The sequence below is a fragment of the Excalfactoria chinensis genome, chromosome 6, assembly GCF_039878825.1.
Source record: "Excalfactoria chinensis isolate bCotChi1 chromosome 6, bCotChi1.hap2, whole genome shotgun sequence".
In the NCBI taxonomy this organism is placed as follows: Eukaryota; Metazoa; Chordata; class Aves; order Galliformes; family Phasianidae; genus Excalfactoria; species Excalfactoria chinensis.
Window position 1 is genome coordinate 7,804,101 of NC_092830.1, and position 17,776 is coordinate 7,821,876.

General features: G+C 36.7%; 1 protein-coding gene across 7 annotated transcripts in view; it reads right to left on the bottom strand.

Moving 5' to 3' along the window:
- LOC140253806 (protein FAM13A-like) overlaps positions 1 to 17,776 on the bottom strand; it is a 205,333-nt gene that overhangs the window by 41,383 nt on the left and 146,174 nt on the right. For all 7 annotated transcript variants that reach the window (XR_011904005.1, XR_011904006.1, XR_011904008.1 and 4 more), the window contains exons 5-6: positions 7,388 to 7,512; positions 6,478 to 6,615 (exon numbers count right to left, since the gene is read on the bottom strand). The gene's annotated coding sequence lies outside the window, so the exon portion shown is untranslated. The remainder of the gene's footprint in view (positions 1 to 6,477; positions 6,616 to 7,387; positions 7,513 to 17,776) is intronic.

The following is a 17,776-nucleotide window of genomic DNA, read 5'->3' on the forward strand; positions in this document are numbered from 1 at the left end:
TTGCTTTGTGAAATATGTCATTTTCACGCTTAATTTATTTCTGGTTTGGACAGTTTCTGAGAATACTTTCTTATAAACATGGCTACTGGTTCATCAATAGTCTGCTCTGGTGAAACATTTTCTACTTAAGCATTGCTTTATTATTTGAAACAAAACCCACTTAAGCAGATATACTGGTCTGTGGAGTCAATATTTTCAACAAGAATAGGCTAAAAAGGATTTCACTTCACCACCACCCATTTCTATTGCAATGCCATTTTCTAATAAGTACAAGTAGTTTATAGCTAAAACCAAAATCATTTGAGAGAATTAGTCACAAGAGATAGCAGCAAGAACACAGAAGCATACGTTGGCAAAAAGCTAACTAGTTCATTAAAATCCAAAACGCGTTCAGAAACCTTTGAAATATTTCATGCATTGCTGAATGCACCTAATACATCGTGACATTAAAGCTAAAAAAAAAAAGGTCATTCAAAAGGGAAAGAGCAGAAATACCCAGAATGGTAAAACAAAAAGAGGTACGTGCCGGTCTTAAAATCAGTGCATTTCAAGCTGCATTTCTTTGGTTTTTCATGGTTTGTTTATAATCATAAAATACTCTTGAAGCAGAAATCAGTGAACGCTCTTCACTACAAACTGATCTAACTTTAGCCAGTTAGGTAAGTCTCTGTTTATAAACATTTTTTCTGTGAATCTTGACAAAAGGACTAGTGCCTGCATCAGAAAACTGAGCTTAACAGACTAACAATTTGCGTTATGTTATGTGCTTATCATCTTCAGACCACCCCTACCAATTTATTTATGTCTTCAGAAGTCTTTCAAAAGTGTCTTTTTTCCTTCTACTACATTTACTTGATCATGCTAAGCTGGTTTAACATGCATGGTTAAATTCATTTTCATGCAGAAATTAATCTTAGAACATTTAATCTGGTACAGGCAACAGGGTGGTCTTGCTACATCACCTGCACAACCTTTGGGAGCTTTGCTGTATATAAACACTGCAAAACTTTGTTGGTGAGATTTGTACCATTGTCCATGATACACAGGAAAACTCACTAAAAAATATAAGGTGTCATTTAGATTTCTCCTATGCAATACAGGGGAACTAAGATGAGATTAGATGAACGATCACTGGGACGACATGAAAAACTGAGAGCCTGCCTTATAAGACATACAGAAGGATAATAAACTATAATATAAATAATCATGATGGGGCTTAGCCCCGAGGAGATGGAACAGCCATTTACATTGATGGACCACCCATTTCTTATAGGGAACATTTTGTTCATTCATCCTATGAGCACATGAAAGGCTGAATCAATCAAGCCTAAGCAGAGCTGTATTATTGATCAAACCTTGCTTATGTGCAGAACTCAGCCTGAAGAAATCTGCATGCTTAATGAAGTCTTGCCATAATCCTCCCTAAACAATATTAAAGCCTTATTCTCCTCATTTTTTTTAATTGAGTTGTACATGTGAAATAATCACAAATGCAGCCTGATGCTCCCCTTGTAACAAATTGTACAACTCTAGGCATCTACTTGAGCTGGAATTCTACTACTTCAAATCCAAACAGGGAAGCGTCCTGCAAGATTCATTAACAGCTATGTAATCACTGAATTATTGCTGGAGGGAAAAAAATGTGACTAATTGTTCTGCAAGACTTCAGATGACTTCCTCTCTCCAAGCTACCTCAGTCCGAAATTAAGTGAGCAGCTATTCTACCATTACACCCTATTTCCCATAATGCTATAACATTTCTGCAAATTATTAGGTGAGCAGATACCTAAAATACAGTAATGGATTTGTTTTCTCTGTGACAGCAAAGCCGTGTAATCTAAGGACACTTACTATGTCCTGACTCAGCAAAGCTTGTCTTCAAAGTAGCATTAATTTTAGTAGCATTGCAAGTGTGAAACATTTTATAAATGAATTAAAAAAGACTCATTTCTCAACTAGTTTGTGGAAGGTATCTAAATTGCCTGTCTCTGACCAAAAGGAACCGAGCTTGGTATTTCTTTCAGTTTGGTATTTCTGTGAGTTATGCATTTCAGCAGCAGTACATACACAGTCATTTCCTATAATTACTTCATCTGAAACTGATACTAATCCAATTGAAGTCAATGGAATTATTTCCATTGACTCCTGCTGACATTCATCTTTAAAAACCAGAGATGGACTTTTTCTGTAGCACTGCATGAACAGATTCAAAGAGTAAAATAATCTGCTTTCAGTATGCATTATATTAACAATTTGGCTATGGCTTTGCTCAATGGATTAAAAGCAAATCACTAAACTGCCATAAGACCTAAGAGTACTATGTCATGAAGAACCCAAAACAGGATGCAATTTAAGAGACTTCTTCCCCCATAACATTTAGCAAGACTTTTTCTAAGCTCAGGCATTCACATACAACCAGCGTGGCTCCTACAGATAACTGGCGGGGGTGGGGAGGAGGTCATCCTGAGAGGGTAACAAAGAAAGGGCAAGAATTACTGGTAGGACAGTGTGTTAAAAGTTAACAGAATTAGTGGGTGTCAATCAAGTGTTCATTTTGGAAGAAAACATTACAGTCTTGCAACAAAACACAGAAAACAAATGAGCGTATGGGGAATTAAGATCAGAGCTGTGGATATTGGGAACAGCCCTAGTGTCTGATAGCAGATGAGAAAGCCTGGCTTCTCACATCCCAGGAACTTGTTCCCAAAAGGGCTGTTAAGTACAGAGAAAGAGGAACGATGGGTAATAACACATCTGATGGAGAAGACATAAGACAAAATGAAGATCATCTCCTTCCTACACTTACAGAACTCACTGCTCTATCAACCTTACTGGCGAAAGTTACTTAAAATGCAAATGCCTTCCTCCCAACTTTCCCAGCTCAGAAGATTCAAATAAAGATTCATCCAGTCCCAGAGCTGAAAAATGAGCCCATCAGATAAAAGAGCTGCATGTGCACAGTCATGAACAATCACTGTGAAAGAAAACATCACTGTACAGAATAATTTTTCACAGAAGGTTTTGTTGCTTTGTATAAAAGAGTAATATGTTAGTAATGTGGGGCAAGAAAAGGTTATCCTAAAGAAAGCATTATTTTCTTAATTACTCAGATTCTGCAAGGAAAAGATGTAAGAGATGGAAAACAAAAGAAAATCCATATCATCAGAAGAACAGAGATGTCCCTGGACTTCTAAAGCACTCTGCTAGAATCCAGGGAGACAGAGGCAAGGAGGAGGCAGATAAAGTCATATCCACAGTCCTGAAGTGAGAGGCCTTTTATCACCACTTTCTGCATAAAACAACGATGAGAGAAAGCTGAAATGCTCCTACACCCAGGATAAAAATGTACACTGTCTGGATTTTTCACATAATCTGACTTGCAAATTGCCCAGAAAAAAATACAAGCTGGATATTCAATTCCTAAGTTAAATCCAACAAAATGGGTATCTGGGATTGGTTCGTTTTTCTCATTTGCATTCAGTTCTACTGCCATAATGAAGTGGAAGAGATAAAGCAATAATGCAAGGAACAAAAATTGTTTGCTGCAGCAATTCTGCAGAGTATTTTCTTTTCTATTCCCTCCTGAAATAACATAACGCGTGTGACATACGTAGAATCCTTGTAGGAGCACTTTGGTCTGAATAAATTTGGCTTTTGTAAGAAGGGTAACATCAACACCAATGAAAAGTAGCAGGACCTACTAAAACATCTCCACGGACAAAGACTGTACCCCAAAAAAACAAATGTTCACAATTACAAAGTAAAAATTTTGTCTTTTAGAAAATTACACACTATTTTCTGATTGTTGTGAAGGACAGGATGGTACAAATAAGCAAACAGCCTGACTGAATTCTTTATACCCCTACCTGCATTGGCAAATAATTCCTGGTTTGTGGACTGCATGTCAGCCATTCATTATTCAGAAGCATCTGGGGTTCAAATATCAGCCTTTTCTAAACATTTCCAAGCTCAAGAATCACACAATCTGTTTCTGGACTTTCATTTGCAGGGTAACATCTCTGCATCAGATTCCTTGTATGAATAATTGTGCTTATTAATTAAAATTCTTTGATAATAATTTTGTTTGAATGTTTGCTAAACTTATGTTTCCACAGACATCCATTGGTACTGACCAAACACTGATCCAAAACATTTAAGAAGAGCTATTGCAGAAACAAGTCAGTGAAGTGAAAAGCAATACCATAGTGCAGTTCAAGTGAATATTCATGGGAAAATCTTAGCAGGATTGGCTATTTCATTTAAAGCCTCGATCCTGCAAGATTAAAGGTAATGGGATCTTTGTCATTAACTTTCAATGAACAATGGAATGAGCCCCAAGGTAGCACCTATCAGAAAGGGCAGCTGCTTAAAAATTTTATACCACTTCTACTTGAGAGCAATAAGAACAAAACACAAGTTACATACATAGACATACAGAGATGCAGATGTACGTGTATGCACTCATAGCTTTAATTTTCTCAGACTTCTGTAGTTTCTGCTATCTATAAATTCAACCATTTGTTTAGGAAGCACACCTAGAATTCTGAACTAGTAAACTGTCAACATCAAGAAGTGCTGTTTTGGTGCTAGTGATGCCCAAGACACAAAGAGCACAATAACACTATTTGATAGAGCAAATTCTCAGCCATAAAACTCTGTTTATCAACACAGTCACCATCATTAGCTATATATTTTCCCCGTCCATTAAAAGAGCATACATGCCATGCTCACATGGAGGTGACCCAATGCTGACACATACAACCCATTGCTTCACCATGCTCACATCCGTTGGTTGGTCACCCTCAGTGTTCAATAGGAATCAGTTAATGTCAATAGGTGTCATTTTTTATTTTTTACACAGAGGAACTCAGTTCCACATCTTTGCTTCATACACACCTCCATGTCAGACACCATCTGTCAGACTGCCCCTTTTCTGCCATCTGTCACATGGCAACCAAACATAATGGAATACTGGCAGGAAGATTCAACCCCTACTGCCATAACACCAACATCTACCTGTGATGCCACAGGCCAACATAATAAAATCAGAGGTCATACTTTTGGAGCAGTCCTCATACATTCCTACTTCGTCAGTGTCATCAGGAGGGCAACTCACTTTGCGCTTGTGCAAGAGAGCAGCATGTGGTATTAAGATTTATGCAGTGAAACTTGTAACAGCCTAATTCAAGCAGTATTTGTGTAAGTAGGTAGATGAGGAAAGAATGCAGAAAAGTAAGTCACTGTAAAACCTCCAGCCCCTCTACAAAACTGATTTTTCTGAGATTGGTTTTACTGTGACAGAACATGAATTAAGTGCAAGGTGCCTCATAGCAAAGAGGCTACTTAGTTCTGGGAGGGCTACAGAGTTAAACTGAGCTGAAATGCACAGAATGAGGCATTTCAGACACCATTCTCAGCACATGTGACCATCAGTTCACCTAACACAGTGCTAAAAATATATCAGTGTACAACTGTGACACATCAAGAGTGGAAAAATATTGGCTGTAGTTTACTTGGATACTATTCAGTATAATTTAGGTTTTGTAACAGCACAAGTCAATTTAACAAGGTCAGCAGATTTGGAAAATGACCTTGAAGATGACATAAACCAGTCCTTCAACTTTCAGGACTGTGTTAGTCTCATTCTTCCTCAGATTTAACTGATAAACGTACCCTTACATTTAGTGCTTTCCTAAGAAGGTACAGAAAAAAACGTATTAACCTTTGAACACTGGTGGTTTCTTAACAGAGTATAATATCTCCTCTAAAAAGTTACGTCCACTGTTTTATAAAAAGGATCTTGAAATATTAAGACATTTGTCATCATCCACTACTGTATTGACAAGGTAAGTCTGGAACAGAGGAAGATGTCGCCCAATAAATCCTGATGAAGTTTGTAATTCTTGAATAACTGCTACTGCCTATGCACCAAATCATATTAAAACTGCTAGAATTATTTCAGAGACTAATCTGTAATGTCTAAACTAATTGTTATACTTTCATTGATACTTTAAGGCTTTAGTTACTGTAAAGTAGAATGGCAGCAGTAAATACTCAGTGAGTTAACTCATCACTCCCACTGGACTGACTCATCCTAAAAAGTAACCAGGTAAGATTTTATGTTTTCTGCTTTATAATTGAAAAAAAGTAATCAAGGATGGTCTTTGTCAGCAGTAAGAACATTTTAAGCATTGTCCTCTAAAGTTATTAACCTCTATTTCTATCCTTTTCCAGCTTCCTAGCTAACATTTCCACATGATGGGTTAACCAGTCTTCCACATTCTGTTTTAAAGGCGTCAACGTGTATGTCACACAGTTTTTCTTAAGTTTCAGGTTTATAGTGCTTAACCTTATCTCAGTGTCTTCTCCAATTCTAATCAGGGACCTCCCTCCCTCATGCAGTCTTTGCCCCAAAAAGCATATGGTTTCATGATGCTACCACAGATAAAGTCTTAAAGAGAACAGTGAAAGATATACCTGCATTTTGCAAAATATCTGCTGATCACATCTCAGCTGGGAGTTCCTCAGTACCAGGGAGTCTTCTGACACGCACGGAGGAAAAAAGCTCTACAGTTATTCTACAGATACAACTTCAGGCAAAGCTGGGAAGCAGATCTGAGAAAAATAAGAACAAAATGGTGAAGAATTCACTAAGGCAGGTAAAAGTACAAATACGTATGTATGCGTACATACCAAATAAGATACAGATTCCCATTTCTAGAAAATGACAAGGCTTCTGAGCAGGGTGACATGGTCTGCTCAGAACAAGAACTAATCTGACAGCGACATATTCTGTATAAGAACATAATTTGTACATTCCATGCCTGCACAACAATAATTTACAGTAAGAGTTATATATCGAGATTTTGTGATCATGATCAAGATAGGGAATTGCAACAGCAACCTCTGCTAGGACAGTCCAAACACAGCATCCATTATCAAACCAGTAGGAACTCATTATAAATAAAATTGGAAATACCTTCTGAGTTTTAACATTAAAAAAACAACAACAAAAACAACAACAACAAAAACACCACCATTAAAAGTGGTGGTGCAAAAGCTAAAGTTACTAAAAGCAACTGATCCAAAGATGGAAAAAATAATTCATTACATACATCAATAAATAATTAAAATCAGAAATTTTAACAGAAAGAAAAAATATACTGTGTCATACTTCAGACTGCTTTACAGTGGTTGGGGATTTCACCAGTTCTTATTTCATAACATATTTTGAAATTCATTTTATGTTCTTTATAATGAATTTTTAAATGAGCAATACTTTTTCCATAATTTAGCCCACAGACATCTGAATCACAGACTTCCACTAATATATTTGCATATAAACAGTTCTCTTAAAATTCATCTGCTTTAATTACTTCTTTCTTACCTGAAGTCACAAAGTTCCATATGGGATCTATAAATTTTTCTACTGCCCGAGGCCATGTTAAGGGGCACAGGTACATGTTCTTGCTCTGCCCAAGAGATTCAGCTGTGGAATGGGTATGGAAAAAGCTGCAAGAGAAAAACAGGAGTTAGCATTAGTATCTGCAGAAAATGAAGAAAAAAATGGACGTAAAAAATAGCACATATGTGTTGTCAGGAAAGGACAGAAATAGGTAAGAAAAAGGAGAAACCAGAGTTTTGGAATAATTAAGTTTCAAGTAAAGGCTGTTTTCTCCAAAGTCACGGGACGATAACATCTAATAGCATTTGCAATTGCAGACAAAGCCACTGGGGTACAAAGAAACATGGACCCCAGAGCTGAGTGGGCATTCAGCAAAACAGTTCGGCACCTTAATCTGTTATCCCACCAGAGTGATCCTGGTGTTCATGCTGAAAGCATCTCACTTCCCAGTGCCGGTGTAGCTGCCATGAATACTATGAAAGGAGGCTGAAAATTTGCAGCAGTGTTTAGCTGCAGAAACACAAACACACACAGTGTTGCAGTTTGAGCTGTGACACAGAAGCTTCACAGATGATTGGAAAGATGATTCCACAGACTGAAAATGCATCATTTGGGGATTACAAGCAACAATCTGAAATATCTTACCGAATATCAGGCAACAAGTCAAAATTGCAATGAGATTCTCTCTTAGCCATCAAGCAAAAATTACACCAGAATTATATCACCTTGATGTATGGGGCACAAGCTCGTTTGTGCTCCGCCACATTACTTGCTCTTTAAGTGAAGAAAACTGATTATAAATATCAATACATTGACTTATTAAAAAAAGTTTTTAATTTAGCCAGTAATCAAAAAAGAAGTATCCAACAGTACAGTAATTTTTATTTACACATTTAACACATAATGTATTTACATGTTGTAACAACATTCTGCCTTCTGCAACTTTGTCCAGTACAGGGGAAGAGCTTTTTATGCTTTTTTTCATTAACCTTTTTCTACACGATTGTTTCATTCCTTTTACTAGAGTGGCACTAGACTGTCATAATTCTAATATATTCATAGTTTAGATCATTTAAGCTGAATTTATCATATAATGTGAACTTAAAAAAAGTCATGGACCGTATGACAAATCTTCAAATAATAATAGTATTCTGGCCTAAACCACACACTCCTACAGACTGAAAAAGCATATTACTGTAAGCTCTACTCATCCTCACACACATTATTTACTCTCTGATCGGTAAACAAAGATATCTTTTGAATCAATGATTGTCTCATTATTTTCAGAGGTTTATATCAGCATAAACAACTTTTTCAGAACATTGCCAATACTTCAGAATATTTTAAAGTATCCATCTATATGACTGGAGCTATGTGCTGTAAATCAAGACAATGTGAATTCAACAAGGCAGCTTGTATGAACCTCATTTTCCTTATTAATAATTCCATTAAAAAGCTTGGTTCAGCTTCCATTACTGTCAGTGAAATAACATATGAAATGTCTGTGACTTCTATATTTAGTCTCTTTGATTTAGTCTCAAGTTTCCAATCACCGATGTTATGACAGCATTCTGATCTATACCCACTGCCATGCAAAACCGAAGAAAAATTGTTTTCTCGCAGCACTGTATGTATACAACAGAATCTTACAAAACCAGTGATGATTGGACAAAGCTACTCAGAACACAGACAAATGCTGGAGCACAGAACAAAAAATAGAGAGCTAATTATAATGACCTCATACAAATCAAAAGCTTTCTTTCAAGAACACTAAAGCTGAAGCATCAGAGGTCCAAGAGGAAGACAATGAGCATTGCTTGGGAATTGGAGATTTTCATAAGAACAAAAATTAAGTAGACTGAAGTTCACATTGATGATTAACTAATTTAGGATATGCCAGGAGAACCCAAGACAATAAAGTATATAGGGAGGGTAGATCAAGTGTGCTCTCATGATATAAAGAAGAACATGCTGTTAATGAAATCACAAATGCTACATTTAAGTACATTAAAAATTAATTTACAGGGTATTTTAATACAACATAAAATTATCCAGAACAATTCATCACCGGAGAAGAGTTAAGAAATTAATTTGACTAAGACTGGATTATACATTCCAGTGATTGCACTCACATTCATAAAACTTGTGTGATTTTAAGATTGAAGCAGAAGTCAGACGCTGCTTAACACAAATGGGGATTTTTTTGCCTTCCAAACTATTCACTGCTCAGAGAGAACTAAGACCTAGAACAGTCCCTTTGACAGGGAAAACTCCGGAAAACTGGCCAGCTTACTGTGCTGCAAACATTACTCTGTGGCAAGAGTGTTGTAGTAATTGTCCATGTCTGCTTGGAGTCCACATCAAATCCCAAGCAGTTAGAGTTGGCTTAGCTGCTATTTCATGAAGAACAGTGAAAACAACAATTAAGTACCAACTAAACACAACAGTTAAAACTAACTTTGGTGAAGTCAAAAGTCAGCTCTGCTTGGCTGATGCATGGTAACTTAGTAACGGAGTGTTCAGAGACAAATTCAGGAAGTATTTATGTCACCGGAATGGCTCTATAAAATTGCAAGAGCTGTGAAGGGAAAATTACCTGATTGAGGTCTAAGTAAAGTCTGAGACATATGTTGTGGGCAATGGATTTGCCTGCTCCATGCAGTCTGAGAAGGATTAACTCTTATCCACTGCAAATAAGAGCATAAATACTGACAAAAACATGACCCTGAAATTTCTAGGTTCCATTTGTAGGTGACTGGTCACAGCTCAAAGGCCTTTTCCTTTGCTTTTTCAAGCTCTTCAGTAGCTCTAGCAGGCTTTAAGAGGGACCTTCCTAGAATCAGTGAAGAGTCAGTTTGCAGTGTTAATCAAGCCTTTATGAGTAGTTGCTTGTTACAGCAAGAAAATTCCAATATGCTGTCTTGACCCTGGTTTTTGCCCTCCTGATAGAAGTAAAAGACAGAATGTTTACTACTGCTATTGCTCCAGGATCAGATCCTTCCTGTTTTTTTAAGGTAAAGCTAACATGACAGAAGCAGCAGCTAATACCAGCTGGTAAATCCACGTTCAGACTTTAAGTCAAGAAACTCCAGAGAACAGTCCTACAAGCCCTGGTATGTAGGCCTCTACAGAAGAATAACGTAATATCAGCCCCAGGCAGATAACACATGAGGAAACTTTGATATCAATCATGAAATAAATATATTTCCCTTGGCAAAACTGGGAGATACCTATGTCAGAACAGATATAATATCAAAATGATAGCATTCCCAATGGATTTTTGAAGGTAAAAAATGTACAGTGCTACTGCTCAACAGATGGAGACGACGTACACAAAGGTTAGAAGCAGCTTCTTCAGACTGAACCTCGATTTTCTCAAATGCCTCTCAAAGTTCAGCTGAAAGGCATCCAAGTCAAGTGGAAATGCCTGGCTTTAGCAAGGCGAAGTTTTGATCCTTCTAATCTTACAGATTTTATAAAACCAGTATCAGGACAAAGGCACCTTATTCCAGCCACTCCGGCTCACAGCTGTAATCTGGCCAAGAGTAGAACACAGTCCGGATTATTGAATTCTGTGACTCCAGTGACTCTCACAAAGTCTTAGCCTACTAATATTGGCTACAGTATTCAAGGAATGAAAAGTAAAACTAACTGTAAGGACTTTTGAAATAAAAGTTGTACTCATGTATTTCTTTTCCTCACTCAATATTGTGAATAGAAATGTTAAATAGGAATGTGAAGACCTTTTTCTTCAAATCGTGATTGCCATAAGCAATGGAAACCATCTTCAGTCTACACTGATTTCTTCTATCTCACAGGAAACAGAACAAAGTCAAGATCACTGGGGCATAGCACAAAATATTTATGTCTTACAACCTAGACAATCTAGAAATGCAGAAAACAAAATGGCTGTCATCTCACAGGAATCTGAAAACATGAAAGATGCCCTTTCCAGAACAATCAGTCAGAAGAATCATGTTTCATCTTTATCTGTTCCACAACAAACCTGAGTACTTTTTGTTTCAAAAAGTATTTATTTAAACTAAATGACTTTCTCTGTAATCTTCTGCATTTTGCTAACCCTGAGTAACCCACAAACTTCCTCGTTTGATTTTACTTTTCCCAGACCAGACAACAATGTCACTGACGGCACTGTTTATGACACGGAATGTCAACTTTATGGATACCTGTTTTTATCTTTCTCCAGCAGAATGCACCCTTTTGGAAACAGGTCTGTCTTCTTTCTCTCTCTGCATGAAACTAGTCACTGTCACAGTTTTTCTACAGGCACTTCTGAGTCAGCATTCCTAAATCTTTACTAGTTCACTTTGAGGCACTTGATTTCACCTGACCTTTTCCCCAGGATCCCATCACAGTACGGAATTATTGCGGCCCCAAATCAGCAAACAGCAAAGCATTATTTATCCCTCAGAAAGATATAGATCAAATGAAATTAAAACAAAAAATATTGTAGAGGAAGACGGGGGCATGGAAATACCACTCAATCTTTCCCTGGTGGTTTCAGCCCATTCAACATACAAGCCTATTAGTCTGATCTCAAAGGTCTGCAGAGCTTTTACACAAGTTGTGATGGAAACTTGATTGAAGGATTTTAGGGAAAAAAAATAAATTTTCACATGAAATACACAGCTAAATAGTGTAATGTTAACCTTGTATTTTGCTTTGGCATCAAAATAGCAATAGGGCTGCAATAGATACAAGTTACTCTGGTAGGCTCCAGGGAGACCTCAGAGTGGCCTTTCAGTTTCTAAAGGGAGACTGTAAGAAAGAAAGGGACAGACTGTCCCCTTACTGTCAGCAAGTGCTTCCATGGCTTTTTTGAACTTGGACTTAGTTATTACCAGTAAATGTGTGTATCTCACCTGGGAGTATTAGTCTTGCCATAAGAAAAGACAGTGCCATCTAACAGCCTCCTCACTGCTTTTGCTAAATAGGGAATTTTGTGTCCTGTGCCCATTGCTCTCCAGCCACTGCTTGCTCTTGCCGTGCACTTCCAGTATGCAGCCTTTTCTGAGGTAATGCTTTCCAGGCAGGTCATACAAACATACTGAATTCAATACTAACAAAAGTAAAACACCTACTCTTCTCTCCACAATACAGATTCTACTTTATTTTGGAAGTTTGTGTTGTTTCAAAGTAGTTCTATTCTGTCTGTGTTAATTTTAAATTTGAAAAAGCATCTCATGCTCAAGGACCTTGAAGCACTGAACTTCTGCCAGAACAATGACAAACTTCTCACTTGTGGTGTTGCCCAAAAAGTATTATTTTTCTGCCCAGTCAAGTATGCTCTTAGGGCAAACATCTGAATATCTTAAGTAAATCTAAAACTCTAATGCAAAACATGCAACGTACCAAAGAAAGACTGGCTTCTTCTCCATTTTAATTAAAGCATTTATTTACTGTGCTCAGAGGTTGAGACTTTGCCTTATTACACTGGCGAGAATAAATCCTCCTTGTTCTGTAATTTGTAATGGAATGCATTCAGTAATCAATAGGGGCCAATATTTAGTTTTCTGAATTAACTCTAATAATGCAGCTGGTTTAAGCAATATATCTATAATTTCATTTAATGTTCATATAAATTTCCTCTATTTTATTGATGGATTTGAACTTCAATTCTACATTTTATAACAGTCATATCAGCACATACACTTTTTCCTTGTTCTATTTGCTGTTCTTGTTAAATATGGAGCTTTATGAATCTGAGATCAAAAGACTTAGTCCTCTTGCCTATTGAAATATTTCTGAGAGTTAATGTTAATAATAGAAAAGAGACCAAAGAGTTTGAAATTAGGCCAACACTCTCATATTTCTGAACTGACTTTATCTGTAGTTGTTACTCAATTTAGCATGTTTCCTTCTGTTTCAAACAACTGTGCGATATAAATCTGGGAGTTTTTAGAATGTTATAAAGCAAAACTCAGCAATAAGTTGTGAGTTAACAGCAAAGGGTGAAAGTGGTGGGAGTCCTCAAAAGAAGCTACGGTAAACAAACTCTTCAGGACCTCAGATTCTATTTCAATATCCATCCTTTCCATCTACACAAGTGAACCAAAGCTTTCTTTTGTCCTAAATTAGACACAAGATATACTGCTTTTTAAATGGTTGCTAGAGAATGCAAATTATGTTTACACAGAAGTGAAAAAAGAGGTTACTTTGCATCTCTCTGCTGCTCTCCGCTTTTCTGTTTGGGGAATGAAAAATCATAAACAGTTTGATTCACTTCAGAAATTCAACAGCTATAGGTAATTTTAACCTTGTTATGAGAAGAGGAAAGCAACATCTGCTTCATGCTTCACCTGTGCAAGCATTATACTACAAGTAGTAAAAGTTGCCTAAGTTTCATTAGCTACTCTATCTCATGTACACACTCATTTCAAACAGACCCTAGTGAGCCAAAAATAGGAACACATAATGGAAATTGTTGCAAAATAATTTCAGAAAATCAAACCAGCAGAACTTCTTAAAGAAGCTCTCAATCATATCAAATAATTGCCACACAGAGAAAATAAGCAACTTTTTGTATCGAGTTTTCCTCAGGACATAAGTAAAAGATGCCTGTCAACTGTATCACAAATAATTAAAAAATATCTTGTCCACTTCACTGGACAGGACAAAGAACAGAAATATCCCAGCCTTACAGGAAAAGTGGGACTGAAGTATGCTAACCAGAACAGTACAGTCTGTAAGCAAAACAAATATTTTCCAATTAATTGCTCTGTGAGCTTTGCCCAAGATAAAGAACTTGAGAGCTACTGAAATAGTTGGAAACTGCCACAGATCCGTTCTGTACTACCCTACTTGTTCTATGACCTCTTCACTAGTCATGAAGACCTTTGGAACTGTTCGAAAGATCATTCTCAAATAGATGATAAAGTCTAAATCCCACATTACAACCTTTAATTTGATGAAAAAAAAGAGACCATCCCAACCCAGTGAAATTTTATGTCAGGCAAAAATTCTCTATAAACTCAAAATTAGGGTGTATGTCTTCCCTCTGCTTATTCTGTAGTAGAATATTTCCATTTATATGTTGCATTCTGCTTAATAAATCAGGGCAATTTAAATCTACAGTACAATATAATCTCCCTGTATCAATGTGCATACCAAAAAATAGGATTTTAGTTATGGGTTGTACATATAGTTTTAGGGGTCTAAGCTATTGTTACATTTATTAGCAGCTTTAACTTCAAGATAAAGAGGTGTAAGCAATTGCAAGGCCCTGTGTAAGCATGAGGAAATTCTTAGCAGGCAGATGAGATCAGCATTCAGATTTTACATTAAATCTTTCAAAACATTTTTCTGCAGCTTGTGTAGATCTCGTCTTATATCTTTCACTAACACAGTCATTTGATGGTTGAGATTGCACGTGTATTGTTCATTACTGCTGTTGATAACTGTAAATGAAGACAATAAGAGCAGGCCCTGGGTTCACAGTCTTCCTTATCTGCATGAAAAAGCATCATTTGATAACCCTACCGTTAGAAGTTCCTCCCTTGCAGTTTAATCCCATATAAGTACTGAAAAGCAAAAATCTCATAAACCTGTCAGTTCATTATCAAAGCACTGATGAAATACAGTAAATGTAGAAAAAAGTACATCTGAGCTGAAATATTTGGCTTATATACATATACGTTTACATCCTACCACTTTTAACATTTCCAGGTGTTCTTTATCCTGCCAAGACACATTATAAGACTTCAAACCAGGATAACAGTCATCTGAAAAGGATTCAGATCCTGAATAATAATTCTTTCAAATGTATTCAGCTGAGTTCCTTCACCAGATATCTAGTCAACAAACAGAATGTTTAAGACATTCTTGTCTGGAAAGCTGTCTTTCATTCCAAAGGGCTCATGCCCTCTCAGAAACAATTTCTTGAAAAATAATTCTCAATATGTGGGATTAATCATAGCCCAAAGTTTGCTTCTGACATATGATTAGCTATTTCTACCTGACTTAAAGGACACAGGGAAAAGCATTTCAGTATTTCTGCTCTTAACTTGAGCATTGTGCCTAAAGATCTTCAGTGCGGAGAAAGAAGTAAATCATTTATAACACATTAAAAAAAAAAAAGTAAGAAAAAAAAAAAAAGTAAAAGTGAGGATTTGTATGCAATGCTTTGATTTGTTTCACTTAAGAGTCAAGAATCAAATTTCCCTGCATTTTCCATCTCTGAAGAATGTACTAATTTATACAACGTACCAGTTGCTATGACAAGGTTTCTCAAATCATAAACACAAATTACAATGCACGTCATGCGTGATATGCATCTCTAACAATTTTACTTGATGAAAACTATCTTCATGCCTTTTAGCAATGAAGCATGTTAATGAGTTCCCCCAAAAGATTAGTGAGAAGCCTAATAGACCAAAAAACTATTTAAACAATCATTTTACACTATTTCAGCGAAGAACTGCATCTATGTGATCCTTCCCTTAATAACCCAGGAACAAACACATCCTCAAATACAACTAGGGAATTTTAACAAATGTATCAATTTATATTTCTACAAAGAATTTTAATAGGAGGGGAATTTTCCTTAAAAAATATGTATATTTAAAAAATACGTATATGTATATTTCACTTGGTTCTACTTAGCAGTAAATGCTCCTAGCCCTGCTTTGCCAGAAGTCCTTTCATCAGCCATTAAAATGTACAGACAGAAAAGATATCATTACCCTACAAAAAAATCATTCACCTGCTCCATGTGAGAAAGGAAGCTGGTTGCAAGGACACTGTTCTGTCTGCCCAGACTCCTGACCTGCAGAACTGCATGAAGCCACTCACACTCCTTTGCTTCTGTTTTTAGCCTAGGGAACTCCTTAATAATGAGCTGTGCTTTCTAAGGTCAGTTTCTGTGTTCAGTAACTTTTCTTCTCATGCCCGGACAAACAAAGAAAAAACACAACCACAAAAAAACATTAAGTTAAATGAGATTTCTAAACCCGAACTTAGTGCATAAACTATTTCTGTTCTCCCTCCCAGGAACTTCATCTGCTTTTTCTAATAACCGAATTGCTTTCTTATGAATACGCTATTCACCATAAGAGTTCTTCTGCCCTTGTCTTTACTGCTGTCAAACTATTTCAGTCTTCACACTTCCTTTCCTCTGTAATAATCTTTCAAGTGCTTCGGTATGCTTGTGTTCTGCTTTAGAGATCAAATTACAAATTAGTTTTATCATACAAAATGAGCTACTGCCGCAAACCCAACATTATGTTTCCTTCCCCAGTTAATTTCTAATTCTTTAGTCCTGTAACTTCCCTAAACTATTATCTTGAATTGGCATAGTTGGCGAAAAAAACAACAACAACAACAAAAAACCAAACAAACAACAACAACAACAACAAAAAAAAACAACTAAAAAACCACAGATTTTGTTACTGCACGATTTCCAATATACAAGCTTTGCTACATTCAATTTAACACAGTTTGCTTGAGCAAAGTCACACCAGCACTTTCATATGTTTCTTACATCAGTGGGTGTGATTAAATAGAAAATACAAATCACTGCATTGTTGAGTCTTAACTATAAAGAGACTAATAGGCCATTTTCTATTAAGTTTCCCCATGTGCAGTAGGGCTATTTGCCCACAATCAGATCTGAAAGATATTGCAGTTTAGATTACGCTGAAGGATTTTTCTTGCTGACTCACTTGTATTTTGCTCCTAGATGAAAATAATCTAGAAGGAGCTCATATCCAAGGAGTACTTTATGATCAGCCTTAAAACTATTCAGTGAAGAAGCCCTTGCAACCCTCCTGCTGTGTGCTGCTTCTGGAGGTCACTACAGAGTTTAAGAGCCTTACCACCGAGGGGAATTGCAGTGGTGTTTTGTCATCACTGCAACCCATTCATGCAATTTTGGATGTGATTACTGTCACAGAAATATGAAAGGGAAGATTTCCAGTCTATCCTGACAAAATAATAACTAACAAAGAGGTAAAAATAATCAAAGAGAAACCACTATTTCTACAAGTAGCAGAGGAGATAAGAAAAAAAGTGTCTATAGATATTATGCTAAAGTGTCATCTAAAACCTGGGAAAATTTAAGGACATGGGCTACAGTGCAACTTTCAGACAGGTCTCAAGGCACGGCGTTGCAGTAAATCTCCCTTTTAAAGGCAATGATGGCAGCTTGCCCACTACTGGCAGTTTTTTTCACACTGTTGTTTAAGGATTTATTTCCTCTGTTTTGCAAGACTTCATGTATTTGTACAAATACTTCCTTTGTTGAACTTTACGGCAGTCCTGTTAACCCATTTCTCCCCCAGAATGATGGCACATCCACTCCTCCCCGTGTTTCACTATCTGCAAGCTTGTCAATGGGTCACTGTCTTACCACCG